The following is a 12,287-nucleotide window of genomic DNA, read 5'->3' on the forward strand; positions in this document are numbered from 1 at the left end:
TGTCATCCAGCTTCCTGAGCTCAGGCGATCCTCCTGCTTCAGTCTCCTGAGTAGTTGGGATCACAGGTGCACATCACCACACTTGGCTATTTTTAAAACATTATTTGTAGAGGGTTGGGCGTGGTGGATCACGCCTGTAATCCCAGCACTTTGGGAGGCTGAGACAGACTGGATCACTTGAGGTCAGGAGTTCAAGACCAGCCTGGCCAACATGTTGAAACCCCATCTCTACTAAAAATACAAAAATTAGCCGAGTATGGTGGCGTGCACCTGTAATTCCAGCTACTTGGGAGGCTGAGGCATGAGAATTGCTTGAACCTGGGAGGTGGAGTTTGCAGTGAGCCAAGATGGTGCCACTCCACTCCAACCTGAGCAATAGAGCAAGACTCTGTCTCAAAAAAGAGAAAAACTATTTGTAGAGATGCGGGTCTCGCTGTGTTACCCAGGCTGGTCTTGAATTCTTGGGCTTAAGGGAACCTTTCCTCTCAGACTCTCAGAGTGTTGGGATTACAGGCGTGAGCCACCATGGCTGACCTGTTCAACTTTGATAGACAGTGGTTAAACTCTCTGTTTAGTGGAAAGTGGTTGTACAAATTTATATCTGTATACAGTTTTACAGGCAAAGAAACTGAGGCACATGGAGGTTAGGTAAGGTGCCTGAGGTCACACAGCTAGCAGATGGCAGAACTGGAATTAGAATCCAGGCAGTGCAGCTCTGGAAGCTTGCTTTTCACCACTGGGCCAGGTTGTCTCTTATCTTTTTTTGTTTTTTTTGTAGAGACAGGGTCTCGCTCTGTCATCCAGGTTAGAGTACAGTGGTGTGATCACATCTCACTGCAGCCTTGAACTCCTGGGCTCAAGCAATCCTCCTGCCTCAGCCTCTCAGAGTGCTTAGATTACAGGCATGAGTCACCTGCTTGGCCTGCCACTTATCTTTAATCTGCATACTCCCTGTCAGGAAAACTAATAATACTGGGAAGCAAAGGTGACTTTGTACAAGTCTCTTTGCTTCTCTGGGCCTCAGTTCTCTCCTGTAAAACGAGGGGTTGGGTTACAAAGGTCATGTAATGATATTCTATAGGTCAAGTGGAATATACTGCCTTCCTGAGGACTTCTTCAGTCTTTCCTTAACCACCTAACCCCATTCCCTGCTGAACCAGAAGCAACTCTGTAATTTGAATTATACATTTTCCAACCCTACCCCTCCACTGGGGTTCCCTCAAAAGACTGCTCAGGCTCTAACTGGGGGACCTCACTTGGACCTACCCTCCAACCCTACTGACAATTTCCCCACTTCCCACTCTCCAGCTCTTCCACTTGCAGGGGGGGGGGGGACATGGGACTGTCCCTTCTTTTCCTTCCAGTGTGTTGGCTAGCTGGTCTTCTCTCTTTAAATAATGAATGTTCAGGTGTATGAATTTTCACAAAGTGAGCTCACCTCTGTGTCTAGCACTAACATGAAGAAATACAATATTTCCAGAAGGCTTCTCCCAACCACCAAGCCCCCAGGGTAACCACCATTTGACTTTTAACGCAAAAGATTTAATTTGCCTATTTTTGAACTTTATATAATTGAAATCATACTGTATGTTCTCTTCAATATCTGGTTTCTTTTGCTCAGCCTTATTTCCTTGTAAATAGTCTTAAACATAACTTACCCTATAGTCTTTGTTAGTTTGATGGATGATCTCAACTTCTTGGGGATACTGATCCTCTCGCTTGTTTTGTCTGCTGACCTTTGCTCATGGTGAATGATTTCCTTATGTGTTTTGTACTTTCTGACTGTGAGCTTATCTTTATTTGGGATTTCGTGGAAATCCCACTGCTGTTAGTTATGGAAATGCCCCTATCCATATGATTTTGCATTAATTCTGCCAGACATTCTAGAGGTATCACTGGACTAGGACCAAATTTTCCATTAATTAATCATCTTGAAAATTATTATATCAAATGAGGAGTATGTACTTGGCCTCTAAACCTTCCCAGGCCTGGGGTTTATTTTTCTCCCTCACTGAGGGCTTTTTCTCCCTTTACCCAGAGCTCTGGGTAGAGACAAATTTTGCTGTCACCTTAGCCTGATGGACAAAGATTCTTCGTCCCCTTTTGACCCAGGGGGCATTTGGAAGGTCCAGGTTTTTTTGCCACTGCAATTACAGCTGCAGTTTCCTGACTGGTCTCCCTTCCTTTATCTTTGTCCCTCAACCTCCCTGGTCTCTTCTTAACACAGCAGCCAGAGGTAACTGCCTGTGTATTAGTTCGCTGTTCACCCAGAGGAACACCCAGAACACCTAAAATGGTTGCAAAGCCATGTGTGGTCTGGCCCCTGCTTCCTCTCTATTCTCATCTCCTAGAACTTTCCTGCTCACTCACTCCGTTCCAGCGCCCAGGCCTCCTTGCTGTTAGTGGGTACACATCTTGTAGCCCTGGTACAGCAGCTGACTCTGGGCTTGAGATATGCAAATCTGGGCCAGATATGCAAATAGATGACTCCATAGGTTCCTTCAAGTCTATGGTCAAATATCATTTCAGTGAGGCTTACCCAGACTATTGTAATTAGAATGCAAACATCTCCCCTATTTGTGTCTATCTGACTCTCTCTCTCTCCTCTCTCTGTCTCTCTCACGCACACACACACCCTGAGATCACCCTTATCCTCCCCTACTAACTGCTTTTCCCCATAATACTCATACCACCGAACACACTATTTAATTTACTTATTTATTATGTTATTAACTGTTTTCCCCTCCTCCCATTTGTTCCTTTCTATCACTTGTTGGAATGTTAAGGTACATAAGACCAGAAATTCTCTTTTGTTCACAGGGGACCTGCCATAAGTAGGTGCTCATTAAATATTTGATAAAGAAAGCAGGGGTCCCATTTGCAACTCCTGGCCTTGTAAGACCGGAGGCCTCATCTCCAGTCTGTGTGTGGGTGCTAAAACCTAAGCTCAGGGCATTAAAGCCTGTTTCCAGGTCTAATAATCAGTCTGTCTTTCCTCTTTCTCTGTCCTCTCTGCTGTTCCCTCCCTCCTCCCACACATCTCATGATCACTGGGGTCTCAGGGTAACGCTTTGGCTTTCAGATTTTTCTTTCCTCTAGCACCTGGGGATTTCCTTTTATTTCTTATGAGATCTGCTATTCATTAAATATTTTTTAAACTTACATTTCATCTAATATTTCTAGATGCTTGCAGTGGTAGGGGTTCTGCATTACCTCAGTCCACCTTGTTGCCAGAACTCGAAGTCATATATTTTAATCTTTCACACATCTGGAATTAATCGTGACATATGGTGTGAGGTAAGGATATCCGTTTTTTTCATCAAATATTTAGCCAGTTATTCAGTGACAACTATTGAGAAACATCATTTTTTGTCACTGATTTGAGATGCCATATTTATTAAATGCTTAAGTATTATATAAACTTGGATCTGTTCTCTGGATTTTTCCATTTTGTTTCACACATCTGTTTTCCTGCCACTTCCTATCTATTTGGATATTTCAGTATCTGGTAGGTTCAGTATTCACTCATTATTCATCTGTTCATTTTCACTTATTCTCATTGCTATTCTTGCTTGCTTGTTTGTTTATGTATTTATTTATTGCTTTAGATGAGTTTGTCGAGTTTCAATATAAATGCCATTAGTAATTTGACAACAGTGTTGTTAAAATGAACTTGGTGATAGTTGAAAACATTGTAACTGTATCAACGTTATCTGTTGTATGTAATGATTCGATTATGTAAATGTACCCATTAGGGCTTTTAGGATATCAAAAAAGTAGGTTTTAAGTCTGATCAAAATCATGAATTGTACATATGTGTTTCTCTTTGATTCTCCCAGATGATTTTTTTTTTACAGATTTATTGAGATATAATTGTGGTTCAATAAATTGCACATATGTAAAAAGTAGAATTTGATAAGTTTGACTTATGTATACACCTATGAAACCGTCACCACAATAAAGATAAATAACATATCCATCAGCCCAAAATGTTTCCTACTGTTTCTTGGTAATCCCTCCTGCCCCTTTCCATCATGGTGCCTTCTGTCATTATGTATCTGTTTGCCTTTTCTAGAGTTTTCTATAAATGGAATCATACAGTATGCATGGTCTGGTTTCTTTCACCTTCCATGCTTAGTTGGGTTATTTATTCATCTGTCATGTTAAATGCATTAATAGTTCAACCCTTTTTATTTCTGGAGAGTATTCATTGTATGGCTATACCACAATTTTTCCATTCACTTGCTGATGGACATTTAGCTTGTTTCTAGTTTTTGGCTATTACAGATAAAGCATCTATGAACATTCTTTTAGAAGTCTTTGCATGGACATATACTTTCATCTGTCTTGGGCAAATACCTAAGAGTGGACTGGCTGGATGATACAGTAGGTGTAGGTCTAACTTTTTAATAAACTGTCAAACTGTTTTCCAAAATGGTTGTACCACTTTACAGTTATATCAGCAGTGTATGAGAGTTCTAGTTTCTCTAGTTGACTTCCTCATCAGCATTTGATGTGGCCGATCTTTTATAAATTTTAGCCATTCCAATAGATGTGTGGTAGATACCCTTCCAATTTTAAGTCTTACAATTTGGAAGTATAGAACATCTACCTTTGTTTCTGTCTTCTTTTATGCTATTCAGTAAGGTTTATAAATTTCTTTGTATTGGCATCACACATTTTTTCAGAGCAGTTTACTTCTATATATTTATAATTTTGATTACTATTATGAAAGGAATTTTTTCCTTCTCATTTTATTTTCTAAGTGGGTATTACAATGTATAGAAAAGTTAAGCCCTATATATACATTTTTTTTTTGTTTTTGTTTTTTTTTTTTTTTTGAGGCAGAGTCTCGCTCTGTCGCCCGGACTGGAGTGCCGTGGCCGGATCTCAGCTCACTGCAAGCTCCGCCTCCCGGGTTTACGCCATTCTCCTGCCTCAGCCTCCCGAGTAGCTGGGACTACAGGAGCCTGCCACCTCGCCTGGCTAGTTTTTGTATTTTTAGTAGAGACGGGGTTTCACTGTGTTAGCCAGGATGGTCTCGATCTCCTGACCTTGTGATCCGCCCGTCTCGGCCTCCCAAAGTGCTGGGATTACAGGCTTGAGCCACCGTACCCGGCCTACATTTTTATGTAAGTATTTTGCAACCTTCAGCTTTACTGAACTCTCTTTAAATTCGTTCTCACAGCGTTTCAGTTTCTCTTGACTTCACCTGTATTTATGAATATTTTAGCCCTTCTTTTCCCATACTCATACTATCTATTTTTCTTGTCTTACTGCATTGGATAGAACTTCAAAGTAATCATATATATAATAATGGTAAGATGTACTCTTGTACTGCTACTGATTTAAGTGAGCACATTTCTAGAGTTTCATTGTTAAATATGTTGTTTGTTGCTAGTTTCATACGGATGTTCTTTATTGTACTCAATGGAGAGACCTCTATTCCTGATTTACTGGGAGGGTTGCTCTTTCTTACTTTTTGTTGTTTTTTTTTTGTTTGTTTGTTTTGTTTTTTTTTGGAGAGATAGGGTCTTGATTGGTTGCCCAGGCTGGAGTGCAGTAGCATGATCAATCATAGCTCATTGCAGCCTCAACCTCCTGGGCTAAAGCAATCCTCCTACCTCAGACTCTTGAGTAGCTGGGACTATGGGTGTGCACCATGCCTAGCTAATGTTTTATTTATTTTTATTTTTATTTTTTGAGACGGAGTCTCACTCTGTCACTCAGCCTGGAGTGCAGTGGCGCAATCTTGGCTCACTGCAAGCTCTGCCTTCTGGGTTCACACCATTCTCCTGCCTCAGCCTCCTGAGTAGCTGGGACCACAGGCGCCCGCCACCACGCCTGCCTAATTTTCTGTATTTTTAGTAGAGATGGGGTTTCACCATGTTAGCCAGGATGGTCTCGATCTTCTGACCTCATGATCTGCCCGCCTCAGCCTCCCAAAGTGCTAGGATTACAGGCGTGAGCCACTGTGCCCAGCCCCAGCTAATTTTTTAAAGAAATTTTTGTAGAGACAAGGTCTTGCTATGTTGCCCAGGCTGATCTGAAACTCCTAGGTCCAAGTGATCCTCCTGCCTGAGCCTCCCAAAGTATGCTCCTTTTTAAAAAAAAATTCAAGAATATGTGGAATGTTAATCCTTTAGATATTAATCAAAATGATCATATCATTTTTCTGCCTTAACTATTAATGTAATGAATTTCTTTAATTGATTTCTGAGATATAATTCACATGTCATACAATTCACCCATGGAAAGTGGTTTTTTAGTATGTTCATCAATGGTACAACCATAACTAAAATTAATCCTAGAACATTTTTGTCATCCCCAAAAGGAGCTTTCTACCAATTAGCAGTCACTTCCCATCCCTCACCCTGATCTGCACCCACACCCTAAGTAGGCTTTCAGATTTGCCTATTCTGGACATTTCATATAAATAGAATCATGTAATATATGGCCTTTTGTGACTGACGTCTTTCAATTAGCATAATGTTTTCGTGGTTCATCCATGTTATATCAGTACTTAATTTCCTTTTAATGGCTGAATTTCATTATGTAAACATATCAGATTTTGATTCATTCATCAATTGATGGACATTTGAGTTGTGTCCATTTTTTGGCTCTTATGAATAATGCTGCAATGAGCATTGGTGTACAGGTTTTTGTGTGGACATCTGCTTTCTCTGGGGTATCCACCTAGCAGTGGAATTGCTGGGTTATAAGACAACTAACTCAGTCAGGTGTGGTGGCTCATGCTTGTAATCCCAGCACTTTGGGAGGCCAAGGCGGGTGGATCACTTGAGGATCAGGAGTTCGAGACCAGCCTGGCCAACGTGGGGAAACCTCATCTCTGCTAAAAATATAAAAATTAGCCGGGTGTGGTGGTACACACCTGTAGTCCCAGCCACTCGGGAGGCTGAGGCACAAGAATCGCTTGAACCTGGGAGGTGGAGGTTGCTGTGAGCTGAGATCAGGCCACTGTACTACAGTCTGGGCGACAGAGTGGGACTCTGTCTCAAAAAAAAAAAAGACAACTGACTCTGTGTTTAACTTTTTGAGGAACTGCCAGATTGGTTTTCAGACAGTTGTACTATTTTATTTAATATATCCTAGGACCCTAGAACCCACCAGCAACATATGGGGATCCTAGTTTCTCCATACCCTTGAAAACACTTACTATCTATCATTTTGATTATAGCCATTCTGGAAGGTGTGAAGGAGTATCTTCTTGTGGTTGTAGTGATTTCCTAAGTTTGAAATATTCCAGCATTCTTGGAATGTATCTATTTGGTGATGTGTTATTCTTCTTCTTCTTTTTTTTTTTTTTTGAGACGGAGTCTCGCTCTGTCGCCCAGGCTGGAGTGCAGTGGCCAGATCTCAGCTCACTGCAAACTCCGCCTCCCGGGTTTACGCCATTCTCCTGCCTCAGCCTCCCGAGTAGCTGGGACTACAGGGGCCCGCCTACCTCAGCCCGGCTAGTTTTTTGTATTTTTTAGTAGAGACGGGGTTTCACTGTGTTAGCCAGGATGGTCTTGATCTCTTGACCTCGTGATCCGCCCGTCTCGGCCTCCCAAAGTGCTGGGATTACAGACTTGAGCCACCATGCCCGGCCGTGTTATTCTTTACTAAAATTTTATTTTGGATTTTTATGCCTATATTCAAAAGTGAGATTTGAGCTGGGTGTGATGGCACGCCTCTCTAGTCTCAGTTCTTGAGAGGCTGAAGCAGGAGGATTGCATGAGCGAGGGGTTTGAGGCTGTAATGCACTACGATTGCACCTGTGAATAGCCACTGTACTCCACAACATAGTGAGACTCTGTCCCTTAAAAAAAAAACGTGAGGCCGGGCTTGGTGGCTCACGCCTGTAATCCCAGCACTTTGGGAGGCCAAGGTGGGCAGATCACGAGTTCAGGAGTTCAAGACCATCCTGACCACCATGTTGAAACCCCATCTCCATAAAAATACAAAAATTAGCTGGGCATGGTGGCGTGTGCCTGTGGTCCCAGCTACTCAGGAGGCTGAGGCAAAAGAATCACTTGAATCCAGGAGACAGAGGTTGCAGTGAGCCGAGATCTTGCCACTGCACTCTAGCCTGGGTGATAGTGCAAGACTCCGTCTCAAAAAAAAAAAAAGTGAGATTTATCTGAACTTTTCTCACTTTATATTGCCTTTTGTATTAAGGCTGTTTTAACCTTATAAAATGAAGTGGGTAGTTTCCACTCTATTTTATGCTCTGGAATAGTTTAAGTAACATGAGAAATAGCTGGTCCTTGAAGGTGTGCTAGAGTTAGCCCACCTGGGCCCTGTGTCATTTTTGAAAGTAGTTATTTGACAACCATTTCGATTTCCTCCATACTTAGGTGTTTATTCAGAAATTTTTCACCTGTTTTTTGAGACAAATCTGGTAATTTTTTTGAGCCAAATCTGTTTTTTTTTTTTTTTTTTTTTGGAGATGGTGTCTCGCTCTGTCACCCAGGCTGGAGTACTGGAGTACAGTGGTGTGATCTCGGCTCACTGCAACCTGTGCCTCCTGGGTTCAAGCGATTCTCCTGTCTCAGCCTCCTGAGTAGCTGGGACTACAGGTGCCTGCCACCATACCTGGCTAATTTTTTCTATTTTTAATAGAGACGGGGTTTCACCATGTTAGCCAGGATGGTCTCGATCTCCTGACCTCGTGATCTGCCTGCCTCGGCCTCCTAAAGTGCTGGGATTACAGGCGTGAGCCACCACGCCTGGCCTGGTAATTTGTTTTTTAAAAAACTCATTTACCCAGATTTTCCTTTTGCAAGCATAGCATTGTATATAATAATCACTCAAATATTTTTTAATGTTCGTATATGGCTATATCACCTTTCTAATTTCTATTAGCAAACATTTTTTCCTCACTCTCTCTTTGCCTAGGTTTGTTTGCTTTTGTACATTTGTGAAAGTTATAATAATAACTTTTGATCATATTTAATGAACACTCACTGTGTGGTAGACCCTATGCTAAATACTTTGGACGCACTTTCTAATTTAAAAAATCTACAACACTGTGAATTGAGCAAAATTATTCCCATTTTACATATAGATGAGTAGTTAAGAAATTTAGCCCAGAGTCACGGAGCTGCAAAACCCAGGGCTGGAATTAAAAAGCATCTGTCAGCTTTCAAAGCGGGTTCTTTTATCTGCTATTCCAGACTCCTGCTTATTTGTTAATGCCTTTCTGTCATCTTCTAATTCTCTCTCCCTCTCTCTCTCTCTTTTTTTTTTTTTTTTTTTTTTTTTTTTTTTTGTTGTTGTTGTTGTTGAGACGGAGTTTCCCTCTTGTTGCCCAGGCTGGAGTGCAATGGTGCTATCTTGGCTCACCACGATCTCCGCCTCCCGGGCTCAAGCAATTCTGCTGCCTCAGCCTCCCAAGTAGCTGGGATTACAGGCGTGTGTCACCATGCCTGGCTAATTTTGTATATTTAGTAGAGACGGGGTTTCACCATGTTGGTCAGGCTGGTCTCAAACTCCCAACCTCAGGTGATCCACCTGCCTCGGCCTCCCAAAGTGTTGGGATTACAGGCGTGAACCACTGCACCTGGCATCATCTTCTAATTCTCTTAATCTTTTTATCTTTATTAATTTCTTACCTAGGCTTCTCTGTGGTTATCCTAATTTTTTGAGTTGAATGCTCAGCTTAACTAACGTTATTTTCTTATTCCTGTTGAGCATTAAAACTAAGACAATGACTTTTCCTTTCTAGAGTAGCGTTGACCACTTCCTGTAGGTTTTGATTTGTACTGCTGTCATTGTCACTGTTTTTACAATGACTGTGTCATTGTAGTTTTGATATTCTTTTTGTTCCTGGAGTTATTTATGAATTGAGTTTTCATCTCCAGGGGGTTATATCCTTTAAAAATATATTTTTTAAATGTCCAAGTTTTTTTGCTGTTTCTGGTACTTTAAAAATTTTTTTTTTTGAGATGGACTCTCACTCTGCAGCCCAGGCTGGAGTGCAGTGGCGCGATCTCGGCTCACTGCAACCTCCGCCTCCCAGGTTCAAGCGATTCTCCTGCCTCAGCCTCCCAAGTAGCTGGGACTACAGGCGTGTGCCACCATGCCTGGCTAATTTTTGTATTTTTAGTAGAGACGGGGTTTCACCATGTTGGCTAGGCTGGTCTCAAACTCCTGACCTCAGGTGATCCCACCCTCCTCGGCCTCCCAAAGTGCTGGGATTGTAGATGTGAGCCACCACACCCCAGCCTCTGGCATATTTTCTAGTTTGGTTTTTGTTTGTTTGTTTGTTTGTGTTTTAGAATAATCTCACATGTGTATATAAGATCACCTCTGTCAGTGTTCTGCAGGAATTGAAGAGGAATCCTGTTTGTAGGGCACAATGTTTATATGTATTGACTCAATCTAATTGTGATTATATTCTTCAGATACTCTATATTTTTGTTTTCCTTTTTGCTTGCTTGGGGCAAAAACATATTAGTGGAAATCTTTAACATGTAACTCAATCTTTGACAGATTAAGTGACAAAGTCATTCAACCTCTTAAATATTAACACATGCAAAGGTACATAAGGCAAATTAGCACAGAGTAAAAGCAGGGGTCACAAGACAGTATGCGAAAAGTAACATTCAGAGCAGAGTGCTTTATACACAAAGCTAGGTTATTTTGTACGGATACCAGAAAAAAATGCAATGTGTCATGAACTTGAATGGATTATGACCCCAACCTCAGACTCCTCCTGAGTACACAGGGGAAGTTGGGCTCTCCGTTCCTTCCCACTGCTCACACTCTAGGATGGTGGTTTTGGGGTTCACTACTAAGTGCTGCCAGGGATGGAATTAACTGGGAATAGGATTAGAAGCAAAGAAGAGGCTAGAATGATTCCTAGCCTCAAGCTGGAGCAGTTTGAGCCGACAGCTGGGGCTGAGTTTATTGCTTTGGCTCACTCCCGTCTGTACATGAGCATCTGCCTCATTGCCTTTTGGCCTGGCAAAGGGGATTTGCTGAAATAGAAATCAGTCTGCAAGGAAAGGATGGCGAGGCCACAGCGACTCACTGACATGGAGTGCCACCTCCCGTCATGAAATATGACCCCAAATGGCTTGGTTTGGCTATGGGATATGCCAACATCACCCCCGGGAGCTCTCAGCTCCGTGGAAGAGCATTTCCATAGGCGGCTTCCTACAGAAATGGGCAGGAGACCCAGCTTCACGCCTGCCTCCATTTCTCCTCATCCTTCTGCCAAGGGGTGATTAATTCATGGAAGAAAGATGGGATGCTAAAGAGAGGAGTGTGTTTCACAGAATACCAGAACCATGAGAGAGGCTGAAAATTAATGAGCTAAGTATCTAATTTAAGAAGTTAGAAAAAAAATTAATACAATAAGCCAGAAAAGGAGATGGGGGCAGGGAAGGAGAGATTAAAATAAGAGCAGAAGTCAATGAGCCAGAAAACAAATATTCAGCAGAGAATATCAACCCAAGACAAAAGTTGATTGTTTGGAAGGACTAATAAAATCAATATCTGGAAAGACTGGTCAAGAAAAAGAGGATACACACATAAATAACATTAGGAATGAAAAAGAGACATAACTAGAGATCCCGCAGAGACTTAAAAAAAATAAGGTAATATGTTGAACAACTTTATACAACTAAATTTTATAAGTGTCATTTCCATATCATCTTTAGCAAACCCTTGGAGAATTTCAATGGACTGGTCCATCGACCCCTTGAATCAAATTCTTATGTGGAATCAAAGGAAAAAACATAAAGTAGACTTTAACAAAATTTAAAACTTGTGCTTCTAAGATACAATCGAGAAAATGAAAAGACAACCCATGGATGGGAGAAAATATCTGTAAATCATGTGTGATGAAAGTGTAGAATATATAAGGAATATGTAATAAATCTTAGAACTCAGCAACAAAAGACAACCCAATTTCAAAACAGGCAAAGAACTTCAGTGGATGTTTTTTCCACAGAAGATATACAAATGGCCAGTAAGCACATTAAAAGATGCACTAAATCATTAGCCATCAGGGAAATATAAATCAAAACCACAATGAAATACCACTTTATGTTCACTAGGATGGCTATACTCAAGAAGAAAAGTAATAACAAGTGTTGGTAAGGACATGGAGAAATTGAAACCCTCATGTACTGCTGGTGGGAATGTAAAATGATATAGCTACTTTTGAAAATAATCCCTTCCAGTGGGTCAGGTGCAGTGGCTCACGCCTGTAATCCCAGCACTTTGGGAGGCCGAGGAGGGCGGATCATGAGGTCAGGTGATCAAGACCATCCTGG

General features: G+C 41.5%; 1 protein-coding gene across 3 annotated transcripts in view; it reads left to right on the forward strand.

Moving 5' to 3' along the window:
• NTN1 (netrin 1) overlaps positions 1-12,287 on the forward strand; it is a 247,015-nt gene that overhangs the window by 32,862 nt on the left and 201,866 nt on the right. The window lies entirely within an intron of this gene.

This window comes from Rhinopithecus roxellana, chromosome 19, assembly GCF_007565055.1.
Source record: "Rhinopithecus roxellana isolate Shanxi Qingling chromosome 19, ASM756505v1, whole genome shotgun sequence".
In the NCBI taxonomy this organism is placed as follows: Eukaryota; Metazoa; Chordata; class Mammalia; order Primates; family Cercopithecidae; genus Rhinopithecus; species Rhinopithecus roxellana.